The sequence below is a fragment of the Hyla sarda genome, chromosome 4 (assembly GCF_029499605.1).
Source record: "Hyla sarda isolate aHylSar1 chromosome 4, aHylSar1.hap1, whole genome shotgun sequence".
Lineage (NCBI taxonomy): Eukaryota > Metazoa > Chordata > Amphibia > Anura > Hylidae > Hyla > Hyla sarda.
The window spans coordinates 213,477,910-213,505,780 of NC_079192.1; the positions used below are offsets into that span (position 1 = coordinate 213,477,910).

Here is a 27,871-nt window from a genome sequence, read left to right on the forward strand (position 1 = left end):
CTGTCATGCCTCTGCCAAGCCCCTCCAGTTGGGCGACAAGGTCTGGCTGTGGAAGTTCCCAAGGACACACAAACTGGACCCCCTCTGGGAAACGGAGCCCTACACAATGATGGCCATGCCCTATCCAGAATCAGATGTGTATGCAATTCAGAAACCAGAGTACAAGCCGCAAGTTGTCCATCGTAATCGGATATAATTATGTGGCAAAGAAGACCTGCCTAAACTTCCTGTACTTCCTCCACCAGCTGCCAGACCCATGAGGGGATATGTGCCTGGAGAGGGGATCCACCCATCCATGGATGTCCCCATGTTCTCGCCCAGCCAACCGGCAATCTTCGGTATCATGCCATCTCAGGGGCCGGTGCAACCAACTCTAGTCTCCCCACTGGCGCAAGTCCTGTCACCATTGGCACCCGTCTACACTCTCCAGTACTCCAGTGTCTCTGTGGACTGTACAGACTTGTACTGACCAGTAATCAACTTCAAGTCTAGAAATGGATCTTCAAGAAGCTTCTATCATTCCAGTCATGCCAAGAGATCCCGAAAAGGGAAGTGTTCCTGAGTCACAATAGGTGGTGCTGCGTAGGTCCCAATGGTCCACGCAAATACCAGCCACATACAAAGATTGAAGTTTAATAAACAGTAAAGTCGTGTACTACACATAGTCATAAGTACACATAAGGTACACAAAGTAATGTACACATGTTTCATGTACAGTGGGACTGTAACACTCACAACCATACAGTCCATAAAAATGTCTAATATGTCTAAAATGTCAAATGTGATAATTCGTGTGTCATCGTGTTCAGGATACTTTGCTCGCCAGAAGTTATTCCTGTTACCCACAAAAGCATGCAACAAAAAGTCAAAGGTAACAAAATGTCAAATGCTATCTAAAAAAAATGTCTAGCATAAGAAAATGTCTAGAATAAAAATAACTAGTGTCCTGGGGAGAAGTGTGTAATGCCAAGGGACCCCAGTAGCCAAGGCATTGGGCAGAAAGCCTCTGGCAACCCAATCCGCCAGTGTTATGTCTAGTCATGTATACTGTTGTTATGCATAGTCAAATGTCATAGTATGCATAGTCAAATGTCATAGTATACATAGTCATAGTACATAAGTCGTGTTATGACATAGTCATGGATATGTTGTTATTATCATACATAATCCTTATTCTCCAGTCAAGTTCAGTTCAGACGTCTCAGAGCCAGTGTCCAGCACACCTGGAGACCTCAAGCCTAACTTAAAGACACATATCGGTAAGTCAAATCATCTATGTCTGCTGTCACTACCCTCAGTCATGTCAAGTCTATCATAGTCAGCGTGGCTGTCCTACAGTCTGTCAAGTCACTGCAAATCCCAGCAAGTTGCAAGGTCCCCTCCGTGTCACTGGCAACCTCTCTGGGATCCTGGCCTAGCTGTAAAGACTTTAAGCATCTGTCTACCTCAGTAAATCTAACATTAACCCTGACCTGGCCTTGGACTCTTATTTACCCTGCCTAACTAGGACTAGTGGAGCTACCTTTGGCTGGTTACATAGGCAAAGCATGCCCTGGCATCACGAACATTTAGGAGTTAATACAATCTGCTCATGGGCTACAACATCTGCCCCATACACCTCACCTTCACACTGTGGTGGCGGGAGAGTAACAATAGTAATGTTCCTACCGCCAACCGTCCCACAAACGGCAGGGAAAAATAACTTAATGTCCACAGCAGATTTCAGGAATAAACTGAAGAAACTTTACTTGCGGAATTTATGAAACAATCTTTAACATAACAGTCTATTCAAGAGTGAACCAGGATACAGGTTCCTCACAGGTTTGCTGGGACTTGGAAGTAATGAGCTTTTATGCTGGCCACTGTACTACTAATTTAGAAGATTTGAGCTGGTAGTAGTCACACAGCATTTGATAGATTGAGCTTTGAGTAACTCACGTTTAGTGGCTTTGGTTCTAGTTGAATTGAGTTGATGCTGATGAGATGCTTGTGTGCTTGATAATCCGGAACTAAGAGAGAGAATTGATTGACTACAGCCCTTTATATAATAAGGGGCAGGACTAAGCTCATTGGTCAGCAAACCTGTAAGTTATGAACCCAGTGAACTCTGGGTACACCCCATGACCTCTAAGGTCCTTGAACATTTTATACATCACAACCGTACATCATAAGACCACTAAGGTCCTGTACATATATTTTCTATACATTAAATAAATATGAACACACTTTACAAGGGTAAGCCCTGCAGGAGTGCCCTATATGAATGGAGGGACTTTAGCTGAGGGGACTTTAGACAAGGGACAGGACAAGGTCCTGTACCAAGACACCACAACACCCACACCACAGTTGATTTTATTGAGTTTTGGCTAAGAGGATCCTTTTACTGTTTCCACATGTTTTCAGAGCAAATGGAAGGATAAAAAATGAAACATTCAAGGTAGCCATGAGCCTTTACAGTGGCAAACAGGACCCCTATGGTTCTGCACTTAGCCTATCACATGGGAGGAAGTTGTTTAAAACAAAAGTGACCATTTAAGAGTCACACCTCCCATAGACATGAATGGAGGGGGCGTGTTGTGACATCACGACCACGGCCAATTGAATCCAGTGTTCGGAACGAAAATGTTCAGAACGCTGGGGTGCTGCCAGGAGATCATGGGGGGTCCCAGCAGTCAAACCCTCCATGATCAGACATCTTATCCCCTATCCATTGGATAGGGGGATAGGATGTCCAGAGACAGAGTACACCTTTAACCTGTTGGGGACGGAGGGCATACCTGTACACCCTCTGCCCACTCCTTTTCTATAACGCAGGGCCACGCCGTGGCCCAGCATCATAGCGAGTCGGGCCCGGCTAATAGCCTGCAGCACCGATCGCGGCGCAGTGCACTATTAACCCTTTAGACGCTGCGTTAAAAGTTGAACGCTGCATCTAAAATTTAAGTAAACTGCTCCTGGATAGCTCAGTGGGCTGTTCGGGATCGCCGCGGCGAAATCACGGCATCCCGAACAGCTGTAGGACAGCAGGTGGGTCCCCTACCTTCCTGCTCGCTGTCCGATTGCCGAATGACTTCTCATTGCCTGAGATCCAGGCATGAGAAGGCAAGTGGCAGAATCATTGATAAATGGTTTCCTATGAGAAACCATTGATCAATGTAAAATATAAGTGTGTGCAGTGTTATAGCCCCCTATGGGAGCTATAACATTGCAACATAAAAGTGGAAAAAAAAATGAATAAAGATCATTTAACCCCTTCCCTAATAAAAGTTTGAATCACCCCCCTTTTCCCATAAAAAAAAAAACTGTGTAAGAAAATATGAAAATAAACATGTGATATCGCTGCATGCGGAAATGTCCGAATTCTAAAAATATATTGTTTATTAAACCGCACGGTCAATGGCGTACGCACAAAAAAAGTCCAAAATAGCATATTTTTTATCATTTTTTATATCATGAAAAAATGAATAAAAAGCGATCAAAAAATTCAATCAATACAAAAATGGTACTGCTAAAAACTTCAAATCACGGAGCAAAAAATTAGCCATCATACCAAAAAAATTAAATAAAACAGTTATAGGGATCAGAAGATGACAATTTTAAACGTTTAAATTTTCCTGCATGTAGTTATGATTTTTTCTAGAAGTACAAAAAAAATCAAACCTATATAATTAGGGTATCATTTTAACCCTATGGACCTACAGAATAAAGAGAAGCAGTCATTTTACCGAAAAATTTACTGCGTAGAAACGGAAGCCCTCAAAAGTTACAAAATGGCGTTTTTTCTTCAATTTTGTCGCACAATGAATTTTTTTTCTGTTTCGACGTAGATTTTTGGGTAAAATGACTGATTACAAAGTAGAATTAGTGGCGCAAAAAATAAGCCATCATATGGATTTTTAGGTGCAAAATTGAAAGGGTTAAGATTTTTAAAAGGGAAGGAGGAAAAAATGAAAGGGCAAAAACGGAAAAACCCTCTGTCCCCAAGGGGTTAAGTACTTATGACAGTCCAGCCTAAAGATTGATTAATTGCTCATATTTATTACATTAATTGGTAAAAACATTATTTTCGGTATGTCATGAGTCCGCTCCCGTTCTATAACGCGGGGCCACATCATAGCGGGTCGGGCCCGTGGCTAATAGCACGCGGCACTGATCATGGTGCCGTGTGCTATTAACCCTTTAGATGCGGCGTTCAAAGTTGAACGTCGCGTCTAAAGTGAAAGTAAATTGTTGCAGCTCAGGGGGCTGTGTGGGATGTCCGCGGCGAAATCGCGGCATCCCGAACAGCTGTGACACAGCAGGAGGGTCTCCTACATTGCCTCCTTGTGTTCTATCGTCGAATGACTGCTCAGTGCCTGAGATCCAGGCATGAGCAGTCAAGTGGCAGAATCATCGATCAGTGGTTTCCTATGAGAAACCCCTGATCAATGTAAAAGATCAGTGTGTGTAGTGTTATAGCCCCCTATGGGAGCTATAACATTGCTGCGTATCGCCGTGTGCGGTATCGCCGCGTGCGGAAATGTCCGAATTATAAAAATATATTGTTAATGGCATACGCGCAAAAAAAATCCAATAAGTCCTATGAATACAAACATGGTACCACTAAAAGGGTATCATTTTAACCCTATGTACCTACAGAATAATGAGAAGGTGTCATTTTTACAGAAAAAAAGTACTGTGTAGAAGCAGAAGCCACCAAAAGTTACAAAATGGCGTAACAATGATTTTTTTTTCCGTTTCGCCGTAGATTTTTGGGTAAAATGACTGATATCATTACAAAGTACAGTAGAATTGGTGGTGCAAAACATAAGCCATCATATGGATGTTTAGGTTCAAAATTGAAAGAGTTATGATTTTTTTAAAGGTAAGGAGGAAAAAACAAAAATGCAAAAACAGAAAAACCCCGGGTCCTTAAGGGGTTAATTACTGGAAAATTAAGCAGTTAGGAATAATCATTTGCAAATCTGTAGTAAAAAAAAAAAAAGAGCTATCAACTGTAAAATGCCCATTCTGCATTAGTTGTAAACCTTTATTGATCATAAAAAGCTAGAAGGAACTAAATAAAATATAGTAATAAATATGTAAAGCCTAAAATAGTAACATTTTACACCATTCTTGTAATGATCAATTATAATTTGAACAATTCTCTAGAAAAATTATTTCATTCAATTGCATTGCTTAGGCAGAATGGAATAGTCCTTAATTCCATTTACCCATTTGAAAAATACTCATTAGAAGAAACAAATTCAATAATGTCTATTGAACAATTGATTAGAGATAAGTTAACCAAGGGTCTTGCAGGACTTTTGAACTTTGCCAAGGTCAGCTCGCTTGAAGGGATGAGGAACACATGATGTTTTGGCTTCTGAATGAATGGAGAAGTGCTAAGAACACTGAGATTATCCCAGGTTATCCAATCACATGACCCCAGGTTATCCAATCATCACTTACATTATATAATATACAGCTCCCAGGCAGGAGACAGCACAGGTGGGTTTAGGAGGTTGATAAAAACCAGGAAATCTGAGAAAGAGAGCACAGAAGAACTAATGATTCCAGAAAGCCTTCACAAATCCAACAGAAAGCAAGCTTAGCAAAGCATTGAGCAGTGACATCCTGGCAACCATAGGTTGCACCCACATCGATTCACACGGCGTGAGGCCGTTTACTTATGCCTTTATTCCGCAGCAATCCAGATCTGATGAAGGTCACAGGTTGACCTACACGTTATCAATTTAACGGATCACTATTGAAATAAATTCAGGATATTGAAAACGAAAAGATATTAAAACGAATGTTGAGTTGTCATGTGCAGTGTGTTAACCTGTCACCTACATTGCCAACCTCCAGATATGCAGAATTTCTAACTAATTTTCTTAGAAAAAGTTGTAATTTTTTAAAAGTAGTAAAATAAAACTAAACCTATATTAATTGAAATGACCTACAAAACAAAGTTAACCGTAAAAGCGCACTGTGTACAGACATAAACCCCAAAATTTGCAACATTGCTGTGTTTTTTTTTTTTTGTTTTTTTTTTTTGGGGGGGGGGGCTTTATCATAGATTTTGTGGTAAAACAAGTGATGTTATTACAAAGTACTAATGGTACCACATAAAGCAAGTCCTCGTATGGGTCTGTAGGTGGAGTATTGAAAGGCATATGGCTATTATAAAGCAAAAACTAAAAATGACTGTGTCCTCTAAGAATTATTGGAACACATTATTAGGTTAAAAAAAAACTGTTGCTTTTTCTGCAGTTTTTTTCTTATTATATTTTATATGTAAAATATTTTAAATGTTTTCACCAGAGTAGCCCTTTAAAGAGACTATGGTAGTACAGAAATAGCTGACAATATTAGTAACCAGAGCTTATTGGAAATGAGTATCTGTTTATGTATGGGAAGATCCTATCTACTAAAAGAGTGTCTGTGTGTGTTTGTGTGGGGGAAGGGGGGGATCGATCAATGGTAGTGGGTGATCCACAAGGCCCAAGCTAAGGCTCCAGTTAGTGCACCACGACTTCTTAACCCCTTAAGGACCAGGCCAATTTTATTTTTGCATTTTCGTTTTGTCCTCCTCGCCTTCTAAAATCCATAACTCTTTTATATTTTCAACCACAGATCCATATGAGGGCTTGTTTTTTGCATGACCAATTGTCCTTTGTAATGACATCACTCATTTTACCATAAAATGTATGGCGAACAAAAAAAGTATTATTTGTGTGAGGAAATTTAAATGAAAACCACAAATTATGGAGGGTTTCATTTTCACCCTGTTCACTTTATGGTAAAAATTTTGTTTTCTTTATTCTGTGGGTCAATACTATTCATATGATACCAATGTTTACCTACTTTTCTAGTATTGTACTGCTTAAAAAATCTTAAATATTTTTCTTTTTTTTACAAAATAAGTATGTTTTAAATTGCCCTATTTTAACTACCTCTAACTTTTCCATGTTTGTATGAGGTATTTTTAGTACCAATTTTGTGTAAATGTGACTTTTTAATCACTTTTATAACTTTAACACTCGTCACCGTACAGGATCATTAACATTATATTTTGAGTTTGGATATTTACGCACTCAGCGATACCAAATATGTTTAATAGTTAAAAAATGTTTACACTTTGAGTAAAATGGAAAAAAAGGGGTGATTTAAATTTTTTATGGGGAATGGGTTTTTTCACTTTTTTATTGCATTATTTTTTTACTTTTTTTTTTTCAATTCTCTATATCCCAGCATGGGGCAACAACAGCATGTTAGTGTAAAAAAAATATTTTTTTACACTGACATGCTGGTGTAGCCCCCAACTTTTCCTCTTCATAAGGGGTAAAAGGAGAAAGAGACCCCCAAAACCTGGAACACAATTTTGCCTGAATACGAAATTACCCCATATGTGGAACTAAACTGGTGCCTTGAAATACAACAGGGCTCTGGAGTGAGAGAGCGCCATGCACATTTGAGACCTATATTAGGGATTTGCATAAGGGCGGACCCAAATGGAAACATGGTGTTTGCCTCCTCCACCAAAAATACCCTATGGCAGTGTTTCCCAAACAGGGTGCCTCCAGCTGTTGCACAACTGCCAGCATGCCTGGACAGTCAACGGCTGTCCGATAATGCTGGGAGTTGTTGTTTTGCAACAGCTTGAGGCTCCGCTTAGGAAACAGTGCCATACTAGATGTTTTTAATTTTTATTGGGGGGGCGGGGTGTAAGGGTGTGTGTATATGTAGTGTTTGTGTATATGTAGTGTTTTACTCTTTATTCTGTGTAGTATAGTGTTTTTAGGGTACATGCACACGGTTGGGTTTACAGTGACTTTCCTGCGGAAAATTTGCAGCAGCTGCATGTACCCTGTACTTTTTTTTTGCGGGGAGGGGGGGGGTGGGGCACAAACCTCAAACTGTTGCAAAATTACAACTGCCAGCATGCACTGACAGACCGTACATGCTGGGAGTTGTAGTTTTGCCACAGCTGTAGGCCCACTGGTGGGGAAACCCTAAGTTAGGTAACAGACTGACTCAGTGTTTCCCCACTGGTGTGCCCCCAGCTGTTGCAAAACTGCAACTGCCAGCATGCACGGTCTGTCAGTGCATGCTGGGAGTTGTAGGTTTGCGACATCTGGAGGGGCATAGTTTAGAGACCACTGTTTTGTGGTCTCTAAACTGTGACCCTCTAGATGTTTCAAAACTACAACTCCCAGCATGACCAGACTGCTCAGGCATGCTGGGAGTTGTAGTTCTGCAACATCTGAAGGGCCAGATGTTGCTGGATTACAACTCCCAGCATGCACGGACTGTCTGTGCATGCTGAAGTTGTAGTTTTGCAACTTCTGGAGGGGCACAGTTTGTATAGTGGCCCTCGTGTTGCAGGGTGGTGATCGCGCTGTGGGGGGTGATCCAACCCCCTATAACACAAGGGACACATTAAATGGTAACTCTTATTAAAATTAATTGTTGCTATTGCACTCCTTATGGTAAATAAAAAATATTTCTAATATACTTTGTTTTAAAAAAAAAATGAAGTTTTCTAAGTTTTATTTGTGCTCAAAAAAGCTCAAGAGCACATTTTCCCCCATCTTATACACAGACTTAGGACCGAAGCCCAAACACAGGAAGTGCAGCCTGGAGTGCTGAGGGGTGTGTGTACAGCCTCATCCAATCATAGCTCCTTTCACACTTAACTGCCATATGCTGTTTGTTGGGCACACCCCCCCTCAGTCCTCCAGGCTGCACTTCCTATGTTTGGGCTTCGGCCTTAAGTCTGTGTATGAGATGGGGGGAAATGTGCTTTTGAGCTTTTTTAAGCATAAATAAAACAAAGAAAACTTCATTTTTTTTAACCAAAGTATATTAGAAATCTTTTTTATTTACCATAAGGAGTGCAATAGCAAAAATTTGTTCTAATGAGAGTGCCCATTTAAATGTTCCTTTAGATGCCGCTGTCAGCATTTACGGCAGTGATCTAAAGGGTTAACCCTTTCCCGACCCATGACATACATGTACGTCATGGGTCGGCTCCCATTCTATAACGCGTCATAGCGGGTCGGGCCTGGCACCTGGCAACAGCCGGGACCCGTGGCTAATAGCACAAGGTACTGATCACGGTGCTGCACTATTAACCCTTTAGATGCAGCGTTCAGCGTTGAATGGCACGTCTAAAGTGAAAGTAAGATAATGCCGGTTTGCTCAGGGAGCTGTTCGGGATCGCCATGGTGAAATTGTGGCATCCCGAACAGCTTACAGGACAGCCGGAGGGTCCCTACCTGCCCCCATGCTGTCCAATTGATGAATGACTGTTCAGTGCCTGAGATCCAGGCATGAGCAGTCAAGCGGTAGAGTCATTGATCACTGGTCCCCTATGAGAAACCATTGATCAATGTAAAAGATCAGTGTGTGCAGTGTTATAGCCCCCTATGGGAGCTATAACATTGCAAAAAAAAAAAAAAATAAAGTGAATAAAGATCATTTAACCCCTTCCCTAATAAAAGTTTGAATCACCCCCCTTTTCCCATAAAAAAAAAAAACTGTGTAAATAAAAATAAAAATAAACACATGTGGTATCGCCATGTGGAAATGTCTGAATTATAAAAATATATAGTTAGTTAAAACGCACGGTCAATGGCGTACGCACAAATAAAATTCAAAAGTCCAAATAGCGTATTTTTGGTCACTTTTTATATCATGAAAAAATGAATAAAAGCAATCAAAAAGTCCGATCTTTTGAAAAATGTTACCACTAAAAACTTCAGATCACGGCGCAAAAAATGAGCCCTCATACCGACCCATACATGGTAAAATAAAAAAGTTATAGGGGTCAGAAGATGACAAATTTAAACGTATACATTTTCCTGCATGTAGTTATGATTTTTTCCAGAAGTACGACAAAATCAAACCTATATAAGTAGGGTATCATTTTAATTGTATGGACCTACAGAATAAAGTGTCATTTTAACCGAAAAATTTACGGCGTAGAAACAGAAGCCCCCAAACTTACAAAATGGTGTTTTGTTTTTTTTTTTCAATTTTGTCTCAATGATTTTTGGGTAAAATGACTGATGTCATTACAAAGTAGAATTGATGGTGCAAAAAGAAGCCATCATATGGATTTTTAGGTGCAAAATTGAAAGAGGTATGGTTTTTTAAAGGTAAGGAGGAATGATGGGAATGTATGGGTCGGTATGAGGGCTCATTTTTTGCGCCGTGATCTGAAGTTTTTAGCGGTAACATTTTTCAAATGATCGGACTTTTTTCCTCATCACCTTCTATTTTCCACCTATAATTTTTTTGCATCACCAATTCTACTTTGCAGTGTCATTAGTCATTTTACCAAAATATCCACAGCGAAGCGGCAAAAAAATAAATTGTGCAACAAAATTGAAGAAAAAATGCCATTTTGTAAATTTTTGGGGGATTCCGTTTCTACACGGAAAAATTTTCGGTAAAAATGACATTTTCTTTATTTTGTAGGTCCATACGGTTAAAATGATACACTACTTATATAGGTTTGATTTTCTATAAAAAAAAATCACAGAATATGAAAATCATAACTACATGCCAATTATACAAAAGAAGCCCTGGCGTATGCAGTACCAACGCCGGGGAACACAAAAGATAACAAAAATAACGCGTAAAGTCAGAGGGGAAATCGAGGCCCCACTGACAGCAAATACAGAGGTATAAACTACCAAAGCAATGCAGGATACTTATCTGTACTACACCAGCTAGTGAGCAGAAAGAAAGAGGAGGAAGGTGGAGCTACAGTCGGTTTTATATGGAGCAAGTTGGATGGGATTGGTGGGAATGATGGAAGGGTGCGGTCAGGTTGCTAGGTGACCTGCATCCTAGTTTTTTCTTTACTGTTGAAGTTACATTGCATTTCTTTCTGCTAGTGAGTTTTAATAAAGAAGGAATATAAATTTGATACGAGCCTCCTGTCTGATATAAAATTGTCATTTTCTGACCCCTATAACTTTTTTATTTTTCTGCAAATGGGCCAATATGAGGGCTAATTTTATGCGCTGTGGTCTGAAGTTTTTATTGGTACCATTTTTATATTGATAAGACTTTTTGATCGCTTTTTATTCATTCTTTCATAATATAAAAAGTGACCAAAAATGCGCTATTTTTGACTTTGGAATTTTTTTAGCAACACTGATTGACAATCAATTGCACATGCTGTTGTACAAATGGAACAGGCAACAGGTGGAAATTATTAGCAATTAGCAAGATACCCCCAATAAAGGAGTGGTTCTGCAGGTGGTGACCACAGACCCCTTATCAGTTCCTATGCTTCCTGGTGGATGTTTTGGTCACTTTTGAATGCTGGCAGTGCTTTCACTGTAGTGGTAGCATGATACGGAGTCTACAACCCACACAAGTGGCTCAGGTAGTGCAGCTCATCCAGGATGGCACATCAATGCGAGCTGTGGCAAGAAGGTTAGCTGTGTCTGTCAGCGTAGTGTCCAGAGCATGGAGGCGCCACCAGGAGACAGGCCAGTACATGAAGGAGGCCGTAGGAGGGCAACAACCCAACAGCATGACCGCTACCTCCGCCTTTGCGCAAGGAGGAGCAGCAGGAGCACTGCCAGAGCCCTGCAAAATTACCTCCAGCAGGCCACAAATGTGCATGTGTCCACCCAAACAGAAACAGACTCCAAGAAGGTGGTATGAGAATCCCACGTCCACAGGTGGGGGTTGTGCTTACAGCCCAACAACTTGCAGGAAGTTTGGCATTTGCGAGAGAACACCAAGATTGGCAAATTCGCCACTGACACCCTGTGCTCTTCACAGATGAAAGCAGGTTCACACTCAGCACATGTGACAGACGTGACAGAGTGGAGAACGTTCTGCTGCTTGCAACCATCCACCTCCTCATCAGGAGAAATCCCAGGCATTGCAGGGAGGTCATATGGGCGCGTGGAGGGCACACACACTACTGAGCCTCATTTTGACTTGCGTTAAGGACATTACATCTACGTTGTTTCAGCCTGTAGTGTGGTTTTCCACTTTGATTTTGAGTGTGACTTCATATCCAGACCTCCATGGGTTGATAAATTTGATTTCCATTGATAATTTTTGTGTGATTTTGTTGTCAGCACATTCAACCATGTAAAGACAAAAGTATTTCATACAATTAGTTTATTCATTCAGATCTAGGATGTGTTATCTTAGTGTTCCCTTTTTTTTTTGAGCAGTGTATATCCATCCCCTATGGCCCTTGCAATGGTAAAGTGTATTTCTTTATATTATGCAAGCAAGCATTACTCACAAGTGTATTCAAACTTGAAATGTATATATACACAAGTGGACACTAGTGAGGAAATTATCTTGTGGTATATTCATAAATCATTACAAAATACTAAATTATGTATTAATGCATGCGTGTCTTTTTATCCTGATCTAAAAGCAGTGGACTTTTCAAAATGATAATTATGTGACAATTTTTTTCTCATTTTTATGTCTATGAATTATGTATTCTCTTTGCATGACAGAACATTACATAAGTGGCAAAACTTTCTTAGTATAAGAACATTGACATTACTTGTACAGACGCTGTACGAAATTTAATTGGAGCTCCATTTAAAAAGTCAGCCAAGGGACAGCGATTATTTTATCACTTTATCACGCTGGAAACAACGATGGTAATCTAAGATGGAGAACTTAGAGGACCTTTCAATTAATATATATATATATATATATATATATACACTGTCTCACATAAGTCAGTACAATCCTCACATTTTCTAAATATTTTATTATTTCTTTTCATGTGACACCACTGAAGAAATGTAGCATGAGTGCACAACCTGTATGAGGCTAGATTTCCACTTGTTTTTTTTCTGGCAGTTTTTGGAATACTGCCACTGTTGAGTTAAAGTCAGAAATGGATGCATAAGGGAGGAGAAGTGTAAGTCCTTCCTTTATATGTCCTATTCCTTTTGAATACACTTCTGGTTTTGGCTCAAAAACTGCAGTGGTAGTTTTCCAAAAAACTGCCAGAAAAAAAACAAGTGGAAATCTAGCCTAACTGTTTAATGTTGCTGGGCCCTCCAAATAACTAACACACAGACATTACTATCTAAACCTTGGCAACAAAAGAAAGTTCAAATTGGTCCCAATTAGCCATTTTTCCTCCCAGTGTCATGTGACCTGTAAGTGTTACAAGGTCTTAGGTGTAAATGGGGAGCAGGTGTTGTAAATTTGGTGTTATTACTCTCATACTCTCTAATACTGGTCAAATTAAATTCAACAGGGCACCTTATGGCAAAGAACTCTCTGAGGATATGATAAAAAAAGAACTGTTGCTCTACATTAAGGTGGCCTAGGCTATAAGACAATTGTCAAGACCCTGCTACTGAGCTGCAGCGCAGGGTGGGCAGACCATACAGCAGTTTCACTGGAGAGGTTCCACTCAGAACAGGCCTTGCCATGGTCAAACAGAGAGGTTAAGTGCACATGCTCAGCATCATATCCAGAGGTTATCTTGCAGCTATAGATGTATAATTCTGTCAACTTTGCTACAGAGGTTGAAGGAGTAGAGAGATCAGCCCGCCAATGCGCATACCATATGCTGCACACTGCATCAAATTGTTCTGCATGGCTGTTGTCCCAGAAAGAAGCCTGTTCTGAAGATGATGCACAAGAAAACATGCAAACAGTTTGCTGAATAAAAACAGTATAATGGATTACTGGAACCATATTCTGTGGACTGAAGAGACTAAGATAAACGTATCTTGTTTATATACTGTCAAGCGTGTTGCCACAACCAGGTGAGGAGTACAAAAATAGGGTGTCTTGTCTACAGTCAAGCATAGTGGTGGGAGTGTCATGGTCTGAACCTGCATGAGATAACTGGAATAAATCACGGCACTCACTCTTCGTATCATGTAGAATGGATCTTTATTAACGCAAGACGCGTTTCGGCTACAAGCCTTTGTCAATTGCAAACATATATGTTTGCAATTGACAAAGGCTTGTAGCCGTAACGCGTCTTGCGTTAATAAAGACCCATTCTACATGATACGAAAAGTGAGTGCCGGGATTTATTCCAGTTATCTTATCATTTTTCCTCGTGCACCACGCCAGTCCAAGTGCCGCTCTACATCTTGAACTCTGAACCTGCATGAGTACTGCTGGTATTGGAGGTACAGTTTATTAAGGGTACCATTCATTTCAACATGTACTGTGACATACTGAAGCAGCGCATGATCCCCTACCTTTGAAGAATGGGCTGCAGGGCACCACTGCTCCACTGCCTTGCTAAAGAAGCTGAGGGTAAAGGTAATAGACTGACCAAACATGTCTCCAGACTTGAACTCTATTGAGCATCTGTGGGGCATCCTCAAATGGAAGAGTAGGGAGAACAAAGTCTCTAACATTCACCAGCTCTGTAATGTTATCATAATGGAGTGAAAAATAATTCAGTGTCAACCTGTGAAGCCCTGGTGAACTTAATGGCCAAGAGGCTTAAGGCAGTGCTGGAAAATAATGATGGATACACAAAATATTGACATTTTGGGCCCAAGTTGGATATTTCAATACTCACTACTCACTTTTGTTGCCAAGGTTTACCTGAGGTCTTATTAAGGCTGGTGTGTCAGCCTGTATTTGTAGGATGACATTACATGTGATATCGTGGTGTGCGTTCCGCTTTTGCCAGGAGATTCGTTCAGGGCACGTGGCATCTACTAAGCACTATTGTTTAAAGAAGGAGGAGAGCGGAGCTTGTTAGTTGGCAGTTCATTACCAGCAGTATCAGGTTGTGAACCAAGCGGCAGGTTTCCCAAAGGGTATGCCACATCTATTAAGGTTAGCACTTGTCCCAGCGTCCAGACAGATAAAGCGGAAAAGCCTGCTGATTTATGCTGGGTACACATGGCCAGACAGCTGGGCTTTTGGGGGATAAATGTCACGCTGGCTGAGACTGAAAAAATAGCCTGTAGTCAGGCTCCTGCCCGGCCTCTCTTAATGTGAAGTTCAGTAAGGTCCATCATTCCTTCCCACTGCAAACGTATAGCTGTGCTGTGACACGCAGCAGTTACCTCTGTATATTGAGCTGAAGCATAGTCCTATACTTGGGCACATAAATGCATGCATTGATTGGATAACCTGAAAACATGTAATTTTTCTGATGGTTGCAAGGTATGCTGAGCTACCCTGACATCATCTCATCAGACCCCGCACAGGGAAATCACAGAGGTCCAATGAATTATGATGTTGGCCGTTGGTCTCCTACTCACCTATGTGCTGCTCCCAGTGGCTGTCTTAGGCACACTGTACAAGTAGAGTGCTGATATAACTTATAGCTCTAAACATTACTAGCAAAATAAATGGTAGTAATAAAGCTTAATTTACATCAACCAGGAAAGTTGTGTTGTCTCATTCAAGGTAAAATGAAGTACTTAAAGGGGTACTCCCCTCCTAGACATCTAATCCCTTATCCAAAGGAGTCCCCAGCGATCTCCCTGCTGCACCCAGCATTTGTTTAGAGCATCGGGTGCAGCGCAGTAGGCTCGTGACATCATGGCCGCGCCCGCTTGTGATGTCACGGTCATGCCCCCTTAATGCAAGTCTATGGGAGGGGGCCTGACGGACGTCACGTCTCCTCCCATAGACTTGCATTGAGGGGGCATGGCTGTGACGTCACGAGCGGGGTGTGACCGTGACGTCACGAGCCTCCACAACACATCGCCAGTCATCCGTCATAGAGCAAAGTTCGCTTCGTGCACCAAATGTCTGGGGTGCCACAACCGAGATCACTGGGGTCCCCAGCGGAGGGACCCCTGCGATCAGACATCTTATCCCCTATCCTTTGGATGGGGGATAAGATGTCTAGGGCCGGAGTACCCCTTTAAGATTTTTCCTTCTTTTGGCCTCCAACTATTTGTGAAATGTAAGATGTACGGAAATCATAAACAATCTAGTGAGATAAAACCAAAGCCAATAATTAGACCTGGGGTGGGGGGCTTTTTGCCCAGGCCTGGGGTGGGGGGAGATTTGTGCCCAGGCCTGGGGGGGCTTTGTGCCCAGGCCTGGGGGGGGGGGCTTTGTGCCCAGGCCTGTGGGGGGGGGCTTTGTGCCCAGGCCTGAGGGGGGGGGCTTTGTGCCCAGGCCTGGGGTGGGGGAATTTGTGCCCAGGCCTGGGGTGGGGGAATTTGTGCCCAGGCCTGGGGTGGGGGGAATTTGTGCCCAGGCCTGGGGTGGGGGGAATTTGTGCCCAGGCCTGGGGTGGGGGGAATTTGTGCCCGGGCCTGGGGTGGGGGGTATTTGTGCCCAGGCCTGGGGTGGGGGGTAATTGTGCCCAGGCCTGGGGGTCCTTTGCCCAGGCCTGGGGAGTTTTGGCCCAGACCTGGGGTGGGGGACTTTGTGCCCAGGCCCGGGGGCCTTTTGCCCAGGCCTGGGGGTCCTTGCTGTTATGTCCTGGGGAGAGGGGGTTATCACCCCTCACTCCATGGCAGCGGTAGAGTTAACCCCTCACCCTGCGGCAGCACTAACGCTGCCGCGGAGTGAGGGGTTAACGCTACCACTGCCATGGGGTGAGGGGTAAATTTAACCCCACACCCCATGGCAGCGTTAGTGTTAAAAAATGGCCAGTCTCCAGTTTTGGAGAAGGCATTTCTGGTTCAGATTCCTTATCAGAATCTTCTCCATGCACAAAGTCTCTGCATTCTAGCTCCTCATCAGAAAGGACATCATCTTCATCAGATATTGGTTCAACTTTCACTGGTGGAACAGCTGGTTGCGGAGAATAACAGGTACAAAATAGTACACTACTTAGATGTACATATGTCGTATGCATTTATGAGGGCATAAAAATGCACTACAGTACGCTTAAAAAAATATATATTGGAGTAAAACACCAGCCGGTGATTACTTTTGGCTGTCCTTTCACAGTATCTATGCCCTTGACAGATTAACAGGTATAAAATAGTACACTACTTAGATGTACGTATGTGGTATGCACTTATGAGGGCATAAAAATGCACTACAGTACACTTAAAAAAAACGTATTGGAGTAAAACACGGACGGTGATTACTTTTGCCTGTACTTTCACAGTATCTAGGCCTTTGACAGAATATGAGGTACAAAATAGTACACTATTTAGATGTAGGTATGTGGTATGCACTTATGAGGGCATAAATGCGCTACAGTACGCTTAAAAAAGTATTTGTGTACAACACCAGCCATTGGATACTTTTGCCTGACCTTTCACAGTATCTAGGCCCTTGACAGATTAACAGGTACAAAATAGTACGCTACTTGGATGTAGGTATGTGGTATGCACTTATGAAGGCAGAAAAATGCGCTACAGTACGCTTAAAAAATCTTATTTTTTTTGCACAACGCCAGCTGGAGCACACAAAAGCTGTGTACAAAAACCAAAATTGCTCTTTGTCAAAGACTATTAGGAATGGACTGCTGGGTATTATACCTTTTACAGACTAGTATAACCAGCAGATGATTTGTTGTGGAACAAAGACACAGAATTGCGCAAAAAAATTATTCCTGCCTTTGCTGCTAAGGTTCAAGAAGTTGAGGCAGCTTCTTTAAATGTATGAGGCAATACACAGCTCTCTGCTCCTCTCTGTAATACAATGCTGTAGAAAGTGACAGGTAGGTTAATAGTTGCAGTAAAAATCCTTTTCAGTGGAAAAAAGCACTGCTCTCTGTCCAACAGAACGCTGATGTGACTAAGAGGTGAAACGCTGCTGGAAAAAGCTTTTCTGTTTGACACACACACCCACACACACACACACACAGGCTATCCGTCCTATCTCTCTGCAGTGTAATGAATTAAGTGACTGGCCGCAATATGGCTGCCAATTATATAGGGCTGTGACATCACAGGGGTGACTGGCTGCTGATAGGCTTAATCCTGCATGTGATTCAGGGTCATCCCGCCTACCCGGCTTCTCAGAGTTTCTTGCCCCATGTCCTCACATGTGGATCTGCCATTTTAGATGCCCTGGAGCCTGGACTGCATTAAATGGAGTTTAATGAAGCGATTCACGCGATAGAATCGTGGTGATATTCGCATTCTTTGCGAATCAACTTTTTCATGAAATTCGGATTCGTTTGCTTCGAATTCGTCTGCTCATCTCTAATCCTCTCTATAATAGCACCCTGTAGACAGTGACTGGGAGGTGAATCGCTGCAGTAAGAATGCTTTTCTGTCAAAAACAAACTGCTCTCTGTTCAACATAAGCTTTTTAATGGTGCATGCACACCCCATTTTTGCTATACAGTTCCTGTATATGGTTTCAAGTTAAAGGGGCACTCCGCCTCTAGACATCTTATCCCCTATCCAAAGGATAGGGGATAAGATGTCAGATCGCCGGGGTCCCGCTGCTGGGGACCCCGGGGATCGCTGCTGCAGCACCCCTCTATCATTACTGCGCAGAGCGAGATCGCTCTGCACGTAATGACGGGCAACACAGGGGCCGGAGCATCGTTACGTCACGGCTCCGCCCCTCATGACGTCATGGCCCGCCCCGTCAATGCAAGTCTATGGGAGGGGGCGTGGCGGTTGTCACGCCCCCTGCCATAGACTTGCATTAAGGGGACGGGCCGTGATGTCATGAGGGGCGGAGCCATGACATCACGCTGCTCCGGCCCCTGTATCGCCCGTCATTATGCACAGAGCGAACTCACTCTGTGCAGTAATGATGGCGGGGTGCCGCAGCGGCGATCCCCGGGGTCCCCAGCAGCGGGACCGCGGCGATCAAACATCTTATCCCCTATCCTTTGGATAGGGGATAAGATGCCAGGGGCGGAATACCCCTTTAAAAACCGTACGGAACCATACAGAAAACCGTATGCATTGACTTAACATTGTAAACCGTGTGTCTAAGGCATCATCCGGTTTAGTCCCTTTTGCGTCTTATACGGTTTTGTCTGATTTTTTACCTGTACTTAAAACCGTAGTCTACCACATTTTTTGGTCCGGGTGAAAAACCGTATCAAACTGTATACGTTTTTTTTAACATGGGAGTCAATGGGAACCGTACAGAACCGTATTTGCGTACGGTTCCATCTGGTTTTCACCATACGTTTTTTGACTTTGCACAGTTTTTTTTTCTTGGAATTTCAATCAAGTGAAACTTTACTCAAAATGGAGTGAAAAGTTAGAAACTTATAGGTTTTTTTCTTTAAAAAACTGATGCAACCGAACATCATTTTTCAAACCGTATACGTTTTTTAACCGTATACTGGTTGACATTTGTACACACGTTTTGATACAGTTTAGTCAGGTTTTGAGGAATCCGTTTTTCATCAAAAATCTGATATGGGAACTGTATTGCAAAAACGTGGTATGCATGCACCCTAACACACAGGGCTGTCTGTCCCTAACTATCTCTCTGCAGTGTAAGCATGAAGTGACTGGCCGCAATATGGCAGCTGATTATATAGAGCTGTGACATCACAGGGGTGACTGGATGATGATAGGCTGCATCCTGCATGTGATTCAGTGTCATCCGGCCTACCCTTGTTCCCGCCTTTCCAGGATTCCTTGCCCCATGTCTTCACAAGTGGATCCGCCATTTTAGATGCCCTGGAGCCTGGACCGCACTAAATGGAGTTTAATGAAGCGATTTGCGCCATAGAATCGCGGCGATATTCGCATTCGTAGCGAATCAAATTTTTCCTTAAATTCGTAACGAATTTGGTTTCGTCAAATTCTATTCGCTCATCCCTACTCACAAACATAGATAAGAACAAAGCATAACAATAGCCACATCATGCGTAGTTCATCTTGATAGCCTGATAGGCCAAGGTGAAGTCTTGTCTGCTGGCAAAACTTGCGAATTGAGCTATTGAGATGAACTACGCATGGTGTTTTGTGAATATAGATAAAACTCCTTTTTAAAGGGTTTCTGTTTGTGACAAACAGCAGAGCGTTACCAGATATTTAACAAAATAATCAAATTTAACCACATAAAGCATAATTTATTGCAACCAACTTCTTCCTATAATCTGACATAAGTCATACACAACTGTCATTTTAAACCTTTAAAGGGGTACTCCGGTGCTTAGACATCTTATCTCCTATCCAAAGGATAGGGGATAAGATGCCTGATTGTGGGAGTCCCGCCGCTGGGGACCCCGGAATCATGCACGCTGCAACCCATTTGTAATCAGTCCCCGGAGCGTGTTCGCTCCGGGACTGATTACCAGCGAATACAGGGCGGGTGGCGTGTGACGTCACGCACCCGTGTGATGTCACGCTCCGCCCCTCAATGCAAGCCTACGGGAGGGGGCGTGACAGCTCCGGGGACTGATTACAAATGGGGTGCTGCGTGCATGATCCCGGGGGTCGCCAGCGGCGGGACTCCCGCGATCAGGCATCTTATCCCCTATCCTTTGGATAGGGGATAAGATGTCTAAGCACCGGAGTACCCCTTTAAGATGTCATAAGGGGAAGTATGGGTGTTGAGACCCCCACCAATGATTCTAACAGACTTCCTGAAAGCTTTCGACATGTCTCTTTGTCATCTTAAAGGTTTTCTTAATGGTGACAGTTCATTCAAAAGGAAATTAACTCTTAACACCTTAAGGACCAAGCCCATTTTAGCGAGATTGCCGCTGCAGCACCGCGCTCGCTCTGCGCATAATGACGGGCAATACAGGGGCCGGGGCAAGTTATGTCACGGCTCCGCCCCTCATGACGTCACGACCCGCCCCCTCAATACAAGTCTATGGGAGGGGGCGTGGCGGTCATCACGCCCCCTGCCATAGACTTGCATTAAGGGGGCAGGCCGTGATGCCACAAGGGGCGGAGCCATGACATCACGCTGCTCCGTCCCTTGTATCGCCCATCATTACGCACAGAGCGAGCGTGGTGCCGCAGCGGCGATCCCGGGGGTCCCCAGCAGCGGGACCCCGGCTATCTGACATCTTATCCCCTATCCTTTGGATAACGGATAAGATGTCTAGGGGCGGAGTACCCCTTTAACCCCTTAAGGACGCAGCCCTTTTTCACCTTAAGGACTGAGCCCTTTTTCGCAATTATGACCACCGTCACTTTACAAATTAATAACGTGAAAACGCTTTTACCGAATATTCTGATTCTGAGATTGTTTTTTCGTGACATATTCTACTTTATTTTGGTGGTAAATTTTCGGCGTTACTTGCATCCTTTTTTGGTGAAAAATCCCAAAATTTCATGAAAATTTTGAAAATTTTGCATTTTTCTAACGTTGAAGCTCTCTAATTGTAAGGAAAATGGATATTCCAAATAAATTTTATTTTTCTTCACAAATACAATATGTCTACTTTATGTTCGCATCATAAAATGGACATATTTTTGCTTTTTGAAAAAATTAGAGGGCTTCAAAGTAGAGCAGCAATTTTCAAAAATGTCATGAAAATTGCTAAATCTGAAGGGACAGATGTTACAGAACTACAACTCCCAGCATGCCTGGGCAGTCGAGGCATGCTGAGAGTTGTAGTTTGGCAACATCTGGAGGGCTACTGTTTGGGCACCACTGTAACAGTGGTCTCCAAACTGTGACCCCCCAGATGTTGCAAAACTACAACTCCCAGCATGCCCAGACAGCCTTTGGCTCTCTGGGCATGCTGGGAGTTGCAGTTTGGCCCCCCTAGTGGTTGCCACAGTAAAGATCGATTTACTTTCACTTTCAATTCCCCCGATTCCCTACCTGATCAGGATCCTGCAGGCTCCAGCGAAGATCCCAGGTCTCCAGGCATCTTCTCCTGCAGGTACGGCCTCCATCTTCTTTCCAGAGCCCCTTGACATCCAGGGGCGGGCAGAACGGGGGGTTGCCATGGCAACCCCCTGTCCTGCGCTGCCATTGGTCAGAACTCCGTTCTGAGTAATGGCAGGGGATGGGAGGAGATCGCAGCTTTGCGATCTCACTCCAATCCTTTAGGCTGATCGGGGTTGTTGCTGACAACTCCGATCAGCCCTATTTTCCGGGTGATCGGGTCACCAGAGACCCGATCAGCCCGGAATTGGAGAAAATCGCATGTCTGAATTGACATGCGATTTTCTCCGATCGCCGACATGGGGGGGTCTCAGGATCCCCCTGGGCGATGTGCCAGGGTGCCTGCTGAATAATTTCAGCAGGCATCCGGCTCCGGTCCCCAACTGGCTAGCGGTGGGGACCGGAATTCCCACGGGCGTATGGATACGCCCTGCGTCCTTAAGGACTCGGAATGCAGGGCGTATCCATACGCCCTGCGTCCTTAAGAGGTTAAGGACCAGGCCAATTTTATTTTTGCATTTTCGTTCTTTCCTCCTCGCCTTCTAAAATCCATAACTCTTATATTTCCATCTACAGACCCATGTAAGGGCTTGTTTTTTGCGTGACCAATTGTACTTTGTAATGAAAACTCTCATTTTACCATTAAATGTACGGCGAACTAAAAAAAAAAATTTTTAAGGTATGAAATTTAAATGAAAACCACAATTTTGCACATTTTGGAGGGTTTTGTTTTCACACTGTACAGTAACCCCCTGAGCATGCGATGGCCCCGACATATGATCAAATCGACATACGATGGCCTCTCAGAGGCCATCGCATGTCGATGTCAGCATCGACATACGATGCTTTTATATATCGGGGCCATCGCATTAACTGCTATACGACAGCGCAAAATGCTTAAGCTGCTGTCGGATAGCAGTTTAAGCATCCCGGACAGGTTCGCTTACCTATCCCCGCTGCTCCGGGTCCACTTTGCGATCCTCCGTTGTCTTCTGTATCTTCTCCAGGGTCCGGGCCTCGCTTTCTGGCGTCGTTATTACGTCGCTACGCACGCCGTGCCGAAGCGGCAGCGTAATAACGTCACCAGAAAGCGAGGCCCGGACCCTGCAGAAGATGCGGAAGAAGCCAGAGGATCCCGAAGTGGACCCCGAGCAGCGGGACAGCATCGGGAGCCGCTGGGACAGCATCGGGAGCGGTGAGGACACGGTCTGGAGCGGCGGGGACAGGTGAGTATAACTTTCTATACTTTACATTGCACAAATCCCTCAACATACGATGGATTCGACAAACGATGAGTCGTTTGGAACAAATTACCATCGTATGTTGAGGGACCACTGTACACTTAGTGGTAAAAATGACATGTGCTGTTTATCTGTGGGTCAATACGATTAAAATGATACCCATGGCTAGATAGTTTTATATTTTTATACCGCGTAAAAATTTTTTGTAATTTTTGTACAAAATCAGTAATCTAAAATCGCCCTATTTTGACCATCTATAACTTTTTCACTTTTCCATCTATATGGCGGTATGTGGGCTCATTTTTTGCACTGTCATCTGTACTTATTAATCAATATACCATTTGCATATATAAACCTTTTAAATCATTTTTTATAAATTTTTTGGAATAAAAAGTGACAAAAATGCAGCATTTTTTTACTTTTTTTTTTTTTTTACGTTTACGCCGTTTACCGTACGGGATCATTAACATTATATTTTGATAGTTCAGACATTTACACATGCGGAAATACCAAATTTGTTTATTAAAAAAACATTACGCTTTTTGGGGGTAAAATGGGTGTTACGCCGAGCGCTCCGGCTCCCCGCTCCTCCCCAGAGCGCTCACAGCGTTCACCTTGTTGCAGCGCCCCGGTCAGGCCCGCTGACCGGGAGCGCTGCATTAATGTCACCGGCGGGGATGCGACCCGCGAAGCGGGACGCGCCCGCTCGCGGTTCGCATCCCAGTCTCCTTACCAGTCCCGGCGTGCATGGACCTGCTCCCTAGGGCGCGCACGCGCCGGCTCTCTGCGATTTAAAGGGCCAGTGCGCCTCTGATTGGCCCAATTAGTGAATACACTTGTGTCCATGTCTATACTACCTCACTTCCCCTTCCCAGCATTGCCGGATCTTGTTGCCCTTGTGCCAGTGAAAGCGTTCCTTGTATGTCCCAAGCCAGTGTTCCAGACCCTCTGCCGTTGCCCCTGACTACGATCCTTGCTGCCTGCCCTGACCTTCTGCTACGTCCGACCTTGCTCTTGCCTAATCCTTGTACCGCGCCTATCTCAGCCGTCAGTTGGGGTTGAGTCGCTATCGGGTGGAACGACCTGGGGGGTTACCTGCCGCTGCAAGTCCATCCCGCTTTGCGGCGGGCTCTGGTGAAAACCAGTAACCCCTTAGACTCCGTTCCCCTGGTACGGCCCACGTCATCACCCCCACTGAAACAGAGGATCCACCACCAGTGTCCTCACAGTATCCGGATCCTGACAATGGGAAAAACTGAAAATTTTCATTTTTATTGGGGAAAGGGATTGTTCATTTTTTTTTCTTTTTCTTTTTACATTTTTCAACTTTTTTTTTTTTTTTTACACTTTTTATGTCCCCATAGGGGACTATCTATAGCAATCATTTGATTGCTAAAACTGTTCAGTATTATCGGTGATCTTCTGCTCTGGTCTGCTCGATCTCATACCAGAGCAGGAGACGCCAGGAAACGCCGGGAGACATCCACCATTACAGATGATTGGATCCCCGCTGCAGCGCTGCGGGAGATCCGATAATCTATTTTAACATGCGCATTGCCGCAGATGCCATCATCTGTACTGATCACGGCATCTGAGGGGTTAATGGCGGACTTCCTTGCGAGGGGACGCTGAGGGGGGGTGCAGCCTTAGCCAATCATAGATCATCTCAAACACTGAACTGCTATGGGCTGTGTGTAGCAGTGAGGGAGGAAGTTCTCCCCTGTATGGCTTCAGATGATGTCATGCCGGCTGGGGAACGCCCCTTCCCAGTCTGTAAATATGATTAAGACTGAGCAGAAAATACACATCAAGGTAGACAACTAAAAAATAATAAAAATAAAGGCAGGGGTGTTTTTTCATGATGGGGGCAGTGAACTGAGAGGATTGTAAAATGTAACAAGATCATGGCAGGTACTCTTTAATTATAGGATTGGGAAAAAATCCCAAAGTCAGCAACATTTAAAATAAATTACAGTCTTTTCTAATCCTAACTTCAGTATACAGCAACTATTTCAGATGTTAGTTCCCTGTTTTAGATTTCTAAAACCTGATGCTTACTGATCCAAGACATTACTGGAATAATTACATCTCTATCATTTATTGATAATAAGTATTCCATTTAGACCAGGAGTCAGATTTGAATGTTAACCATTCATTTATAACCTTTATTCACAATTTTCTAGTTAGGCATAAATTAAACCTTCCAGATCAATAAACCTGATCAAATCCTTCATACTATTCTATTACTACTGTCTAGTTTCTGAATTAATACTTTACTCAAATTAATATGTTTGACACAAAGCCATGATGGATACGAATATCATTTTATAAAAAAAATATATATATATATACAAAAAAAAAATCACATACAAATCTATACAATCTTATGTAATTTTCCTATTTTTATGGCCAATAGTACTTTAAAGCATTGTTCTTGAATAGATTTTTTTTATTTGTTATTTAAATGACATATTTGTGCTTGTAAGTTTATAACATACTCATGTATGTTACATGTATGAATAAAATTTGAGGTTTTTTTTTAGTCCCCGCAGTTGCTGCAGGAGTTGGGCTATGTGTAGACATCCTGCTTGCGCAGCTAAATCATCAATGATCAAAATCATTAAGACAAAAATGTTTATCATGGTATGACAACCGATGTCAGGTAGGGAACTATGCAAGCCTAAGCTGCACCACTCCTGTCCCTATTTGCTTGGACGGTCCACCTTAAACAGCGCCCCTCAACTGGGTTAGGGTCCCTATACTGGGCTGAGTGCATATAGGTATAAGGAAATCAGACAAGCTAGGTCAAACCAAATATGCACATAAAAGACAAAAGTCAGAACACTAAAATTAATACCAAAATACAAGCCAAGAGGTCAGAACCAAGAGGGCAACACAGAACTAAGTCAAAACCAGAAGGAGTCCAAATGATAAACAAGGAGGGTAGAACCAAAAGAGTAATGTCAAGTCCAAATCAGTAGGCAAAATCAAAGTCATGAAACAGGCAATTGGTCAGAAGTAGTATACAGAGAACGCTAGTGAAAGCTAGGAATGGACCAATCACGGACATCTGACTGAGGCAGTAGCCTGTTAAAATGTCTTACCTGCAAGTGGTGTGAGCACCAGTGCCGCAGCTGATTGGCCCAGCCTTACCACCTTCTGATGAGCAGGCCGGTCCAACAGTAGAATTACATGCAGCTCTGCTCCGAGCAGAGCCGGTTGTCAAGATGACATCAGGACACTTCTTGCGATGCCAAACCAGGACCGATTACAACACAGGAGTGAGGACAGATGAGTCATTGACATTGGTCTGCAGTGGTTAAGTAAATACATTAACTGAGTGGTAAATGTCTTTTATCTGCATACACGAGGACAGTTTTTGACCTTATCCATTCTGTGTGCTTGTTCTGTGACCTTCATTTGGAGTTTTGCTTTGTAATATATTGTTTTAATGCGTCAAATACCCATCACATGGCATTGCCTATTGAAAAGGATCAATATGTCAGTGAAAGGATCTTTTCAAGGTGCATTACAAACGTCAATTCTTTTGTCTAGTCTATGAGAGAAAAACATACCATTAGATTCCAATGTAAGAAATTGTTGCAAGATTAGGTTTTCTTAGGCACAAAAGATATGCGGATATACTTGCATGCATTCTTATACTTAATCTTGGTGATAAATGTTTATTTTTCTACTTAGAGCTCCCCTTAGTGTACTGTTTAGGAAATCTTAGTTTGTATTTCTTAGTGTAATAATACCAGACCTTCTCAATTCTGTTTCCTAGACCTCCAGACATCTTCTCTGTATTCAGATCTGAATGTGTATGCCGGAAAGAATGTATCATTGGGCTCCATGGGGGAGATTTATCGAAACCTGTGCAGAGAAAAAGTTGCCCATTTGCCCATAGCAACCAATAATATTGCTTCTTTCTTTTTCAGAGGCATTATTAAAAATGAAAGAAAGAAGTGATCTGATTGGTTGCTAAGGGCAAGTGGGCAACTTTTCCTCAGCACAGGTTTTGATAAATCTCCCCCATTAGCCTGGTGTAGGTCAAATTAGTGTTCTCATTGACCTCCATCAGGCTGGTATACAACTGCATATTACAAAAATACTAGAGTTTGCTATTTCATAGAAGAGTATACAGTGGCAAAAAAAAAAAAACACCAAAAACATAAATATTCCTAGGGTAGGTATTTTGCTTAGACTTATTTTTCTACATATTTAAAGGGGTACTACCGTGGAAAACATTTTTTTTTTTTTAATCAACAGGTGCCAGAGAGTTAAACAGATTTGTAAATCACTTCTATTAAAAAATCTTAATCCTTCCAGTACTTTTTAGGGGCTGTATACTAAAGAGAAATCCAAAAAGAAATGCATTTCCTGTGATGTCCTGACCACAGTGCTCTCTGCTGACCTCTGCTGTCCATTTTAGGAACTGTCCAGAGAAGCATATGTTTGCTATGGGGATTTTCTCCAGCAATGAAATGCTCAGCAGTGCTGATCGGAACCACCATGGTGAAGCCCGTACTTGCCTCCTAACCATCAGTCCTCCAAGGCTCCAGTCAGCCAGTGCAGGCTGGAGCAATGGAACACCAATAACATTGATCAGTGCTAATCTATGGCATAGCATTGTTCAGTGTATGCAATCTAATGATTGCATGTTATAATCCCTTATGGGACCTAAAAAAATAGTGTAAAAAAAATAAATAAGTAAATAAATAAATGTGATTTAACCCCTTCTCTAGTGCCTCCTGCTGTTGCAAAAATATAACTCCCAGCATGCACCGACAGACCATGCTTGATGGGAGTTGTAGTTTTGCAACAGCAGGAAGCACATGGGTTGGGAAACACTGAGTTAGGAAACAGGCAGTGGTGCGGAAACACTGCCGTAGTCTGTTACCTAA

The 27,871-nt window shown here is 42.9% G+C and overlaps 1 long non-coding RNA gene across 1 annotated transcript in view; it reads right to left on the minus strand.

Moving 5' to 3' along the window:
* Positions 1 to 26,423, minus strand: part of LOC130368950 (uncharacterized) — an 85,998-nt gene extending 59,575 nt beyond the window's left edge. Inside the window, exon 1 of the long non-coding RNA XR_008892614.1 lies at positions 26,072 to 26,423. This is a non-coding gene — a long non-coding RNA (uncharacterized LOC130368950). The remainder of the gene's footprint in view (positions 1 to 26,071) is intronic.
* Positions 26,424 to 27,871: the final 1,448 nt, after the last annotated feature.